Source organism: Bos indicus, chromosome 8 (assembly GCF_029378745.1).
Source record: "Bos indicus isolate NIAB-ARS_2022 breed Sahiwal x Tharparkar chromosome 8, NIAB-ARS_B.indTharparkar_mat_pri_1.0, whole genome shotgun sequence".
Lineage (NCBI taxonomy): Eukaryota > Metazoa > Chordata > Mammalia > Artiodactyla > Bovidae > Bos > Bos indicus.
Genome location: NC_091767.1, coordinates 49,200,020 through 49,212,640, shown reverse-complemented (window position 1 = coordinate 49,212,640; position 12,621 = coordinate 49,200,020). Strand labels below are relative to the sequence as shown.

Sequence of the window (12,621 nt, the reverse complement as noted above, 5' to 3'; positions counted from 1 at the left end):
CTGGTGAATAGCAGGTTGAAATCAGAGTCAGGGAACAAGGATGTATCTAGGCCCTGAGGCATAAATTATTCCTTCCATCCAACTTCTTCCTGAAGTAAACATCTTTTCACAAACCAGGGTTAATATAAGCAATTTGGCATATATTTTTATCAGAAAAATCAGGCATTTTAATTCTGAAAACGAGCTGTCTTTTGGGTAGCAATAGAGGGGAAAGTTATACAATGAAGGGCTTTATTAGTGATATGAAATAACTGGCATATTTTATAATCTTAAAATCTCTAGTAACATAAACGAAATGATGTTCTGTAGGAAAAAGATTGAGTTTAGTGTGGTTCCTGACTCAAAACTTTTATATTTCCACCTGGATGATGGAGATTTGAAAACTCGAGAGATATCCACCAGAACAAAGTCAACATAGCCTATGCCACCTACTTACACGTACCTTCAAGCATGTTAAAATAATGCAATGGAGTATAGCTTGCAGCATCCTTGATTTTGTGCAGCGCCACCTTTCTGTATGTTTTGTTTGGGAGGCTGGAGTGGCTCTGGTCAGTCCCTGTTTAATGACTATGAACATCTTTGATCTGAGACATTACAACCCTGGGAAATAATGAGGAAGCATTCATTGGGACTATTTTGTTGTTGTTATTGTTCCTTACTGTGGGTTCTATTACCACATCTCTCATTTAGCGTTGGTATGAGATTAGACCTCGATCTCTTCTAGATGCCTTCCCATGTGTGCTTTTCATCTGCATTTACTTATCTCTTGAAGTTGAAGAGCTGGGAGTGCCCTGGATGGATAGACTTTGCATCAACAAAAAGCTGAGTTTTTTCAGGTGGCTCAAAGAAAGAAAAGAATTCAACTGTGGAAAAAAGTATTTTGTTACACAATATGCAAACATTTGTACTGACTTGTAGAACAAGTTTCATAAAACACACCCCCAACTAAGATAGATAGCATACAAATAGCCTATTCTTCCTACTGATTCTAGCACCATATAGAATGTGTTTCAATTTCCTCATTGTTACAGATTGTAAAAAGAAAAAAAAAATCAGATTTTGGTGCTATATAGATAGAACTGAAAGGTGACAACAATTGATATAATCTAAAAGTGGTAAGAATAAATGTAGTGTAGCAGTTGGCATGCAGTTAGAGGCTCAAAGAATAAACGTTGAGTATCTGAGCTGCTCAGAATTTTACAAATTTCTGAATATTTAACTCAAATTAGATAATAGCAACAAGTGCATGCATGTGTGTTAAGTCACTTCAGTTGTGTCTGATTCTTTGCAACCGTGTGGACCAGAGCCCACCAGGCGCCTCTGTCCATGGGATTTTCTCCAGAATACTGGAGTAGGTTGCCATGCCCTCCTCCAGGGGATCTTCCCCACCCAGAGATCGAACCCACATCTCTTCTGCCCCATCTCTTCTGTCCCCTGCAATGGCACGCAGCTTCTTTACCACTATTGCCACCTGAAAAGTGAAAGTGAAGTCGTTCAGTCGTGTCCGACTCTTTGCAACTCCATGGACTTAGCCTACCAGGCTCCTCTGTCCATGGATTTTTCCAGGCAAAAGTACTGGCGTAGGTTGCCATTTCCTTCTCCAAGGGATCTTCCTGACTCAGGGATTGAACCCAGGTCTCCCACATTCCAGGCAGACGCTTTACCATCTGAGCCACCGAGGAAGCCCCAAAACAGGTATATGTATGTGTGTGTGTGTGTGTGTGTGTGTGTATATATATTTTGTACAAGGCCAAGTTCTAGGTGCTTTTCTCATATGAACTCATTCATACTTGTTAAACTTATAAAGTAGGTGCTGTTTTTGTTCCCATTTGTTACGTGAAGAAACAGAGGCTTTAAGCAACCTGCCCAAGGTCACACAGCTAGTAGGTATTAGAACTGGGGATCTGAACTTAAGTTAGCTTCCCAGGTGACACTAGTGGTAAAGAACCCGCTTGCCAATGCAGGAGACACAGGAGATGAGGTTTGATCTCCAGGTCAGATTGATCGCCTGGAGGAGGACATGGCAACTCACTCCAGTATTCTTGCTTGGAGAATCCCATGGACAAAGGAGCTTGACAGGCTACAGTCCATAGGGTCACAAAGAGTCGGACACAACTGAAGAAAATTAGCACCCGCACACATCTGTCTCTGAGCTCTGTACTCTTAAACACTGCACTATACTGCCTCTGTAGGGCTTTGCTACTGCTACTGCTAAGTTGCTTCAGTCGTGTCCGACTCTGTGCGACCCCATAGATGGCAGCCCACCAGGCTCCCCATCCCTGGGATTCTCCAGGCAAGAACACTGGAGTGGGTTGCCATTTCCTTCTCCAATGCACGAAAGTGAAAAGTGAAAGTGAAGTCGTTCAGTCGTGCCGACTCTTAGCGACCCTAAGGACTGCAGCAGGCTTCTCCATCCATGAGATTTTCCAGGCAAGAGTACTGGAGTGGGGTGCCATTGCCTTCTCCACTGTAGCTCTTTAGGGATTATCTAATCTAAGTCAAACCTCCCAGGAGATCTCAAGCATTATTGACACAATTTGTTAGATTAGGTCTTTGCTCTTTCAATCCAGACTCACATTTTTGTCCACTACGTCAAAGGAGATACTAACAATCCAATCAAAGGAAATGGGTGGTGGTGGAAGTGTTTAAAGGTTAGATGTTTTGTAGTTTTAAATAAATAATACAATTCATATTTAACTATTCTTTAAAAAGTCATTCAATCTGCTTGGCATAGAGTCAGGTTAAGCAAGAGTTGTTGAACAGAATCAAAATAGTATTAATTTGGAGATTACATGTTAAAATTAGTACAAGATCTCACTTATAATAAAATCAAAGTTTAGGAATTGGCAATACAGATAATCATATCCTTAAATAAACAAACAATTATATCAATACACACACACAAAAATTAATGAATAATGACTCCATGTAAACAGAGCTTATGCTTCTGTTACATGTTTCTTTTTTTCATAATTTATTTATTTATTGGGTGTGCTGGATCTTCCTTGCTGCATGGACTTTCCCAGTTGTGTATGAGCAGGAAAGTGAAAAAGTGAAAGTGAAAGCTGCTCAGTCATGTCCGATTTTTGTCCACGGAATTCTTTAGGCCAGAATACTGGAGTGGGTAGCCTATCCCTTCTACAGAAGATCTTCCCAACCCAGGAATTAAACCAGGGTCTCCTGCATTGCAGGCGGATTCTTTACCGACTGAGCTATCAGGGAAGCCTTGTACAAGCAGGGCTTGTGTCAACTCTTCATTTGTCTGCACGAGCTTCTCATTGAAGTGGCTTCACTCATTGCTGAGCATGGCCTCTAGGGCATGCTTACTTCAGTAGTTGCAGCATGTGGGCTCAGTAATTGCAGCTCCTAGGCTCTAGAGCACAGGCTCAATGGTTGGGGCCCATGGGCTTAGCTGCTCCACTGCATGTGAGATCCTCCTGGACCAGGGATAGAACTTATGTCTCCTGCATTGGCAGGTCGACTCTTTACCACTGAGCCACCAGGGAAGCCCTTACATGTTTCTTATTATAATGTATTTTGTGTGCAATTTCCAAGAATTAAATGAAATTACTCAATAACTCACCTTCCTTTTTGATAACAAGGTGTCAACAAATAAGACCCAACTTAGCTTTTGAATAACATATACTGCTGGTTATCTTGATTTAAAAAAAGTTTAGATTTAAGACATCTTTCCTTATATCCCCAAATGCAATTATAAGGCATGATAATTTTATCAGACATTGTAGTAAATACAGCATAAATATCATTAACAAAGCCACAGTGGGGATATGTGGACAGATTCCATTTATCCTCTAGTCAGCTTCTTAATGATTCAACCTCTTAGTCTCTGTGGTTTTCCTGCCATTCTGGACAGGTGACAAGGCCACTGACTGCCTAAGTTTTCCAGAACATTCTGCTGTATGTCAGGCCCAGCTAGAACAGAGCAGAATGGCAGACTCATCATAACATAAAAGTAACACTTTTGAATTCTTTGAATGACATTAGCACTTTGGGCTTCCCTTGTAGCTCAGTCGGTTAAAGAATCTGCCTGCAATACAGGAGACCCAGGTTCGATCCCTGGATTGGGAAGATCCCCTGGAGAAGGAAATGGCAAACCCACTCCAGTATCCTTGCCTGGAAAATCTCATGGACACAGGAGTCTGGTGGCCTGCAGTCCATGGGGTCGCAAAGAGTCAGGCACGACTGAGCAACTAACACTCACTTACGGAACAGCACCCTTAGCACATGATAAAATTGAGCAAGATGTTTTTCTCAAGTGCAGACCATGAGAATGAGGAACAGGAAACTTATCTCTGAAGAGAGAATAATCTCATATACTAGACATGTACCGGCAGCTGGGCAAATAGCTGATCAGAGGACTAATTTAGAAGAGAAAGTTACATGGAATTAGAGTAAAAAACTAGGGTTCAAATGTCAAATTAACCACTTTTTAGTGCTTTAAGCCTGAAGAAGTCTCCCGTCTTCTGTAAGCAATGATTCCTTCATCAGTAAAATTTGATTAATAAAACCAATTGTGAAGATAATTTTTGATAATTAAATAAGAATATGTCTGATAAGTGTTTAATAGAGGGCTTGTACGTAGTAGATGATAAAAATTTTGAGATAAATCCAAACATCATATTAAATTTTTAAAAGTGGTTTATATGTCATATGGACTTTTACTGTCCTTTTTAATTTTTCCATTTTTTTCCTGAATATCTGCAGATTACAAAGGATGTGCACCAAATGCAACGTAAAGACAAATAATCAAGCAAACGGGTTTTATGAGAAAAGATGAAAAGGTAAAGGATACACACCTTGTCTTACTGCATGAATTGCATGCGATTTCAGTTGTATCCAACTCTATGCGACCCTAGGGACTGTAGCAGCCCAGGACCCTCTGTCCATGGGATTCTCCAGGCAAGAATATTGGAGTGGGTTGCCATTTCTTCCTCCAAGGGATCTTCCTGACCCAAGGAGTGAACCTGAATCTCTTACGTCTCCTGCATTGGTTGGTGGGTTCTTTACCACTAGCACCGCCTGGGAACACCTATGCTATGGTACATAAGTACTAAAATCCACCATTGACCTAATTTATTATCTTGTTAAAAATTATACACCATCACTAACTTGGCCATAAAAATTTATAGGCCTTATTTTGAGAAAATAACGTATATAGGACCTGATGTACAGGTCCCCACAGAAAATCAATTTGCATTTGTACCGTCCTGCTTCAGCGGTAGGTGATAGCGCCCCCTATTGACCAATAGTGTAGAGGAAAACATGCACATCCGGTCACACCTCTAAAAGCTACTAAGAACTTATCTTGTGGGTCTATAGGTGGGAAGACATCTAGATAAACACATAAATGCAAGTACACACACAAAACCACTATCTGCATGTATGCACATGCTAGAAGGGTCACACTTTCACTCCTGCCCCACATGCATAGGCTTGACAAATGCTGAGTATATGGAGAACTTGTTGATGCAACTGAACAATATCCTCTTTTATATATAGCAGGAGTACAATCTAGGTGAACTAATGTAGGTCTTTAATAATAGCTACGTAAATCTCCATGCCAGGCACCAAGACAGTCTGTATTTATTTATAAGTTATTTATGTTTAATGCTTAAAGTTTTGAATGCACAGTCTACCATAATTGAAGTTAGAGGTCAATACAATGCATTAGAACTATGTACAATCCACAGGTTAGTACCAAAACCTTTCTACCCTATAGAGTTTTACAAAACTATCAATGACGTCAGACACTAAGCACTTAAGACACCATTTTTTTCCCTTCTACTACATTAGGAATGCCAATGGACAGATCATTTCAACTTGCAGCATTCGCCCATTTCTAGTTTGAAATTAAGTAATTTTCTACGTATATAATAAAGTTTATCTACACCATTTTCTTGATTTTGATTCATTGCAGCAAAGACACTATACATCAGCAGATCCAGACAATATTTTAATTTCGTTGTGAGGCACTCAGGAATCAGTAATGCCTGCATTAAGTTTAACTATTGTTTCATAGTGTTTTATTAGTTTCTGTGTCAGACTCTTTAATTCATTGAACTGTTTAGTTGATGTTCTATAGAAGTCTACTCTGGGCCAGGCAGTAATGCTAAGTGCCAGCTATGCAGCAATGAGTCAACCAAGCAAAATCTCTTCCTTCGTGGAGATTACATTCTAATGGGGAGATATGAATGTTCCCAATCAGTCACATCCAGACTCTGAATATTTCAGATAAGTAAAAGTGAGTATTCATCATTCCTTTAATGAAGTTTGGAAATGTAAGTTTTTATTCTCTTATGATTGCCTGGACACTATAGCAGACCTGTTTTTAGTAAGCATGTGGCTGTATTTTTAGTTTCTTGTTGATATTTTTAAATGGGTTCAAAAATGCTAATAGATACCTTATGGCTATCAGATGTTGTGAAATAAAAATGTGAAATTCGTGGTGCTCACGATGTGTAACTTAGTAGGAGATGTGTGTGTGTGTGTAAGAGAACTTATTGTTATTTAAGACCTTGATCTTTTTCCAGTCTCCCAAAATATAATCCATCTCTATCACTAAATTTACCATTCTCCTCATTTGCAGGGAGTTATAGAGAAACACTAAATAAAGCATGCTTTGAAAAATCCTTATAAGCTTTAAAAGAGCAGGAAAGATCATCAAAACAAAAATACCTGTATACAGACCCAAATGGGGTTCATGTTTAAGGTTACCTTCTGTTAAAACTCTGTTTTTAAGCTATTCAGATTAAATTCTTGAAACCAAAAGATACCCTTTCCAAGAGGATGTGTGAGCATGTTTCTAAGTCTAGATTTGACCAAGGAAGGCAGCTGCTTTACCATTTAGCTCCAGGTTGTATTGATTACCGCTGGGCTGAAAAGTGACGCTACCTTTGCCCAAGTGCAGGGGAGACGTGATCCAGAGTCTCAGCTACTCTTCATGTTACTAATACCAGCACAATAAGACATGGGTGGCCTTAACCATTACTGTCTCTCCTTATAAGTGGGGTTTGTTGAGGTTTTACCCTATAAAATGTGTCCAAATAGTAAGGAGCAAAGATTGTATTTAGCTAATACACTTTTAAGGATTCTCTCTCATGTTTCTATAAATATGACCATGAGAGGAAAATGAAAATACCAAAGAGAATATTTGAACCAGGTTATGACCAAGTAGTACGAAGAACAAACACTGGTAAGGTCCAGTGAAGGTAATTGGAATGTAAACTTTTCCCTGGGCTACCCAGAGGGCACAATGGTAAAGAATTCTCCTGCCAGTTCAGGAGATGCTAGAGATGTGGGCTGGATCCCTGGGTCAGGAAGATCCCCTGGAGAAAAAAATGGCAACCTGAAGAAAGAAATAAATTGCCTGGAGAATCCCATGGACAGAGGAGCCTGGCCTGCTACAGTCCATAGCGTCACAAAGAGTCATACATGACTGAAGTGACTCGCACACACAGAAAAAAATGGTATCTAGAAGGATAGTCCTGATGTACCTATTTGCAGGGCAACAGTGGAGAGGCAGGCATAGAGAACAGACTTATGTACATGGGGGCAGGAGTCGGAAATAGGAGGGAGAGGGTGGGATGAATGGAGAGAATAGCATGGAAATATATACACTGACATGTGTAAAATAGATAGCCAGCAGGAATTTGCTGTGTGAATCAGGGAATTCAAACCAGGGCTCTGTGACAACCTAGAGGGGTGGGATGGGGTAGGAGGTGGAAGGGAGGCTCAAGAGGGAGTGAACACGTATACCTATGGCTGATCCATGTTGATGTATGGCAGCTCGTTTTTAATGTTAAATATCCTTCCTGCGATTATCCACACGTTTCTTTTCTTCTTCCCTCTACTGTTAGTATTCTTGGTTAGTAGAAGGGAAATGATTCAAAACTATTTGCAGCTGCCTTCTTTGCTTGCTTGCTTGCTTGCTTGCTTAGTGGCTTCAGTCGTGTCCGACTCTGTGACCCTATGGACCATGGCCTGCCAGGCTCCTCTGTCCATGGGTGTTCTCCAGGCAAGAATACTGGAGTGGGTTGCCATTTGCTTCTCCAGCTACCTTCTTTAAGTAAGGTAAAATTCAACAGATAAATGCAAGTTCTTTCTCAGCCTTCAAGAGGCTTAGTGCTAAAGAATAATGCTTAACATAATTGCCGTACAGTTACTCCACTTTTTTTCTTATTTGAAGAAAACTACTGCAATCATGTATTTAATCATATATTTACATTTGTAAAAGTCTGAAATGGTCTTGTAGACAATTTGTAGAATTCTGTATCTTTTCAAGTGTCAGTGTTGATAGTTGGTCTTCTGGAAGAGGAAACAGAGAGCTTTCATAGCCCCAACAGCTCAGTTTGGAAGCTTCTTCACACTCTAAGACTTAGAACTCACGAAGAGAAACAGAGGGAAGATTAGAAGTTTGGACCTTGGGATGTTAGCCTGATTACTTCCTTGTATTCTCACCTGGGTCAGTACCAGAAGTTATTCTCCTTAATTGTAATCTTTAAAAAAAATTTTATTGGAGTATAGTTTCTTTATAATGTTGTGTTAGTTACTAAACAGCAAGGAGAATCAGCCACATGTATACATATATACCCTCTTCCTTGGATTTCTTTCCCATTTAGATCACCACAGAATATTGAAAAGAGTTCTCTATGCTATACAGCACATTCATATTAGTTATCTATTTTTATCTATTTTATACATAGTATCAATTGTGTTCAGTTCAGTTCAGTCGCTCAGTCGTGTCCAACTCTTTTCAACCCCATGAATCGCAAAATGCCAGGCTTCCCTGTCCATCACCAACTCCCGGAGTTTACCTAAACTCATGTCCATCAAGTCGGTGATGCCATCCAGCCATCTCATCCTCTGTCGTCCCCTTCTCCTCCTGCCCCCATCCCCTCCCAGCATCAGAGTCTTTTCCAATGAGTCAACGCTTCACATGAGGTGGCCAAAGTATTGGAGTTTCAGCTTCAGCATCAGTCCTTCCTATGAACAGCCAGGACTGATCTCCTTTAGGATAGACTGGTTGGATCTCCTTGCAGTCCAAGGGACTCTCAAGAGTCTTCTCCAACACCACAGTTCAAAAGCATCAATTCTTCAGCACTCAGCTTTCTTCACAGTCCAACTCTCACATCCATACATGACCACTGGAAAAACCATGAATCAAGGCAAATTGGAAGTGGTCAAACAGGAGATGGCAAGAGTGAATGTCGACATTCTAGGAATCAGCAAACTAAAATGGACTGGAATGGATGAATTTAACTCAGATGACCATTATATCTACTACTGTGGGCAGAAATCCCTTGGAGGAAATGGAGTAACCATCATGGTCAAGAAAAGAATCCAAAATGCAGTACTTGGATGCAATCTCAAGAACGACAGAATGATCTCTGTTCATTTCCAAGGCAAACCATTCAATATCATGGTAATCCAAGTCTATGCCCCGACCAGTAATGCTGAAGAAGCTGAAATTGAATGGTTCTATGAAGACCTACAAGATCTTTTAGAACTAACACCCAAAAAAGATGTCCTTTTCATTATAGGGGACTGGAATGCAAAAGTAGGAAGTCAAGAAACACCTGGAGTAACAGGCAAATTTGGCCTTGGAGTACAGAAAGAAGCACGGCAAAGGCTAATAGAGTTTTGCCAAGAGAACACACTGGTCATAGCAAACACCCTCTTCCAACAACACAAGAGAAGGCTCTACACATGGACATCACCTGATGGTCAACACTGAAATCAGATTGATTATATTCTTTGCAGCCAAAGATGAAGAATGTCTATACAGTCAGCAAAAACAAGACCGGGAGCTGACTGTGGCTCAGATCATGAACTCCTTATTGCCAAATTCAGACTTAAATTGAAGAAAGTGGGGGAAACCACTAGACCATTCAGGTATGACCTAAATCAAATTGCTTATGATTATACAGTGGAAGTGAGAAATAGATTTAAGGGACTAGATCTGATAGACAGAGTGCCTGATGAACTATAGACAGAGGTTTGTGATATTGTACAGGAGACAGGGATCAAGACCATCCCCATGGAAAAGAAATGCAAAAAAGCAAAATGGCTGTCCGAAGAGGGCTTACAAATAGCTGTGAAAAGAAGAGAAGCAAAAAGCAAAGGAGAAAAGGACAGATATAAGTGTCTAAATGCAGAGTTCCAAAAAATAGCAAGGAGAGATAAGAAAGCCTTCCTCAGCAATCAACGCAAAGAAATAGAGGAAAACAACAGAATGGGAAAGACTAGAGATCTCTTCAATAGTGTAGTCTTAATTTAAAATGCTTCTTGTAAATTACAAAATTAATAGTGTACTTGACAAAAAATGCTATGTTATTTTTCTCTTGAGTTACTTTTCAAACTTCAATTTGGGGAGTGAAGACTATATTCATTTACTATATTCATTATATCATTATACATTCATATATTAACTTATATATATATTTGTGAATATATTCACTATATTCATATTCATTATATCTTTAACTAATAACCACAAATTAAGTGACTTAAAAATACACAAATTTATTATCTTATTTTGCAGGTCACAAGGCCAACACAGTTCTCACTAGGCCAAAATCAAGATGTGAGCAACCTCTAGGGGAAAATTCATTTCCTGCTTTTTCCAGCTTCTAAAGCTGCCTGGGTTCTTTGGTTTGTGCTTTTTCCTCCAACTTTGAAAGCAGCAACATAGTATCTGACAGTACATCTGTTGTCACATCTCTGTCTCTGACTCTCCTCTTCGAAGAATACTTCCACTTTTAATAACCTTTGTGATAACATTAGAGCCACCCAGATAGTACGGGAAAATCTCCTTAATTTAAGCAGCTGATTAGCAACCTTACTTTTACTGCAACTTCAGTTCCCCATTGTCATGTAACATAGTTCACAGGTTTGGGGGCATTAAGACATCCAAGGGGAGGATATTTTTCAGATGCCACTATTTTGCCCACTGCAGAGATAGTAGGTGAGAAGTACTTAAGTCAATTTGATAATATAAAGTCAGTTGATAAATCCACTTAGCAAAACTTGAATGAAAGCTTTCAACCTCACTTCCAGATTATGGGATGACTGAATAGCTCATTTTAAATAGCATGCAGACATGATTTTAATAATATTCCCTAGAAATTCACTTAAAAAATTTTGAGACTATAATTGATTTTTAAGTTTCTTTTTCTGTCTCAAAAATAAGCATATATAAAGATAACAATGTTAAATAATGGAAAATCTACTGTTCTGCCCTTCTCCCTTTAGCTTCTTCCAGTGTATATAGGCTCTGATGAAGGAAAATGATAGGTTTATGGAAGGAAAGAACATTTCCTTTAACAAGCAAACAAAAAAAAAGAAAAATGGAAAGAGAAAAGGTAAGTTGGAAAGCGTACTTTATAATTCAAAGTTTGGGCCTGGTAGAGTCTCAGTTGGAAGCTTTTATTGTATCATTCATTGCTCTGTCATGGTTCAAAGTTTTATCTGCAATTTTTGTGAATAATAAACCCTCATTTTTTTCAGTCACAATTTATGAGGCAAAGTGCTAGATTCCAGGATTATAAAACGGAATAAGGGTGACAGCATCAGGACATATAACTTCAGTGCAGTAAGGAAGTGTGGTAAGGCAGATGCTGCTGCTGCTGCTGCTAAGTCGCTTCAGTCGTGTCCGACTCTGTGCGACCCCACAGACGGCAGCCCACCAGGCTCCCCCGTCCCTGGGATTCTCCAGGCAAGAACACTGGAGTGGGTTGCCATGTCCTTCTCCAATGCATGAAAGTGAAAAGTGAAAGGGAAGTCGCTCAGTTGTGTCCGACTCTTAGCGACCCCATGGACTGCAGGTAAGGCAGATATTTGTGAATTATTAGGGGAGCAATAAGAAATTGTATCTAACACATCCTGGAGAAGAATAGCAAAGACAGATTCAGGAATAACTTCTAAGCAGATAAATGCCTGAGCTGAGTACTAAAGCATAAGAATGTATGGGTAGAAGTGGAACACACGTTCTATGCTCATGGAACACCATGAAGGGGAGTGTGGAGAAGCCCCTAGGGTACCGGGAGTTCCAAGCCTCTCCTTGTCACCAGGGTCAGCTTCTCTCCACTCTTCAAGATACACCTCAAACCCATCTGCTCTGGGATATGGTCTCTAACCAGCTTTACATAATCAAACGTCATTACCACAGCTCCCTATTTACTTCTTTAGTGGTATTTATTGCGATCTTTAATTATGTTAATTCACATGTTCAGCATTTCGCTTCTTTTTTCTCCTCACCACAATCTAAATTCTACCAGATACTCTCCCATCAGCGCATTTTTCTAAAGTTTTTCATTAATGAAATATCTGCAGTGATTTTAATGATACTTTCTGGTAAGGTTCAACCTTATCCTTCCTTGTATTTCAGCTGCCCATGAACTGCAAGGAATCAGAGTGGAACTGGAAAAAGCCCAGAAAAATGTGAAACTTGCACACGGTCATCCCAATGCAGCAGTGTCCCCATGGAAGATGATTTCTTGGGATTTGGACAAGAGAGAATAGACAAGCTTGGAAATGTCATCCTTTCTCATGACTTTAGAGTAACCAAAATAATTTTTAACAGCATTAATTTTTGGCCTTTCA

General features: G+C 39.7%; 1 long non-coding RNA gene across 1 annotated transcript in view; it reads left to right on the top strand.

Moving 5' to 3' along the window:
- The window catches only part of LOC139184551 (uncharacterized), a 61,752-nt gene that overhangs the window by 38,791 nt on the left and 10,340 nt on the right, over positions 1 to 12,621 (top strand). Inside the window, exon 1 of the long non-coding RNA XR_011568072.1 lies at positions 1 to 12,621. This exon is cut by the window's left edge and continues 38,791 nt beyond it. This is a non-coding gene — a long non-coding RNA (uncharacterized lncRNA).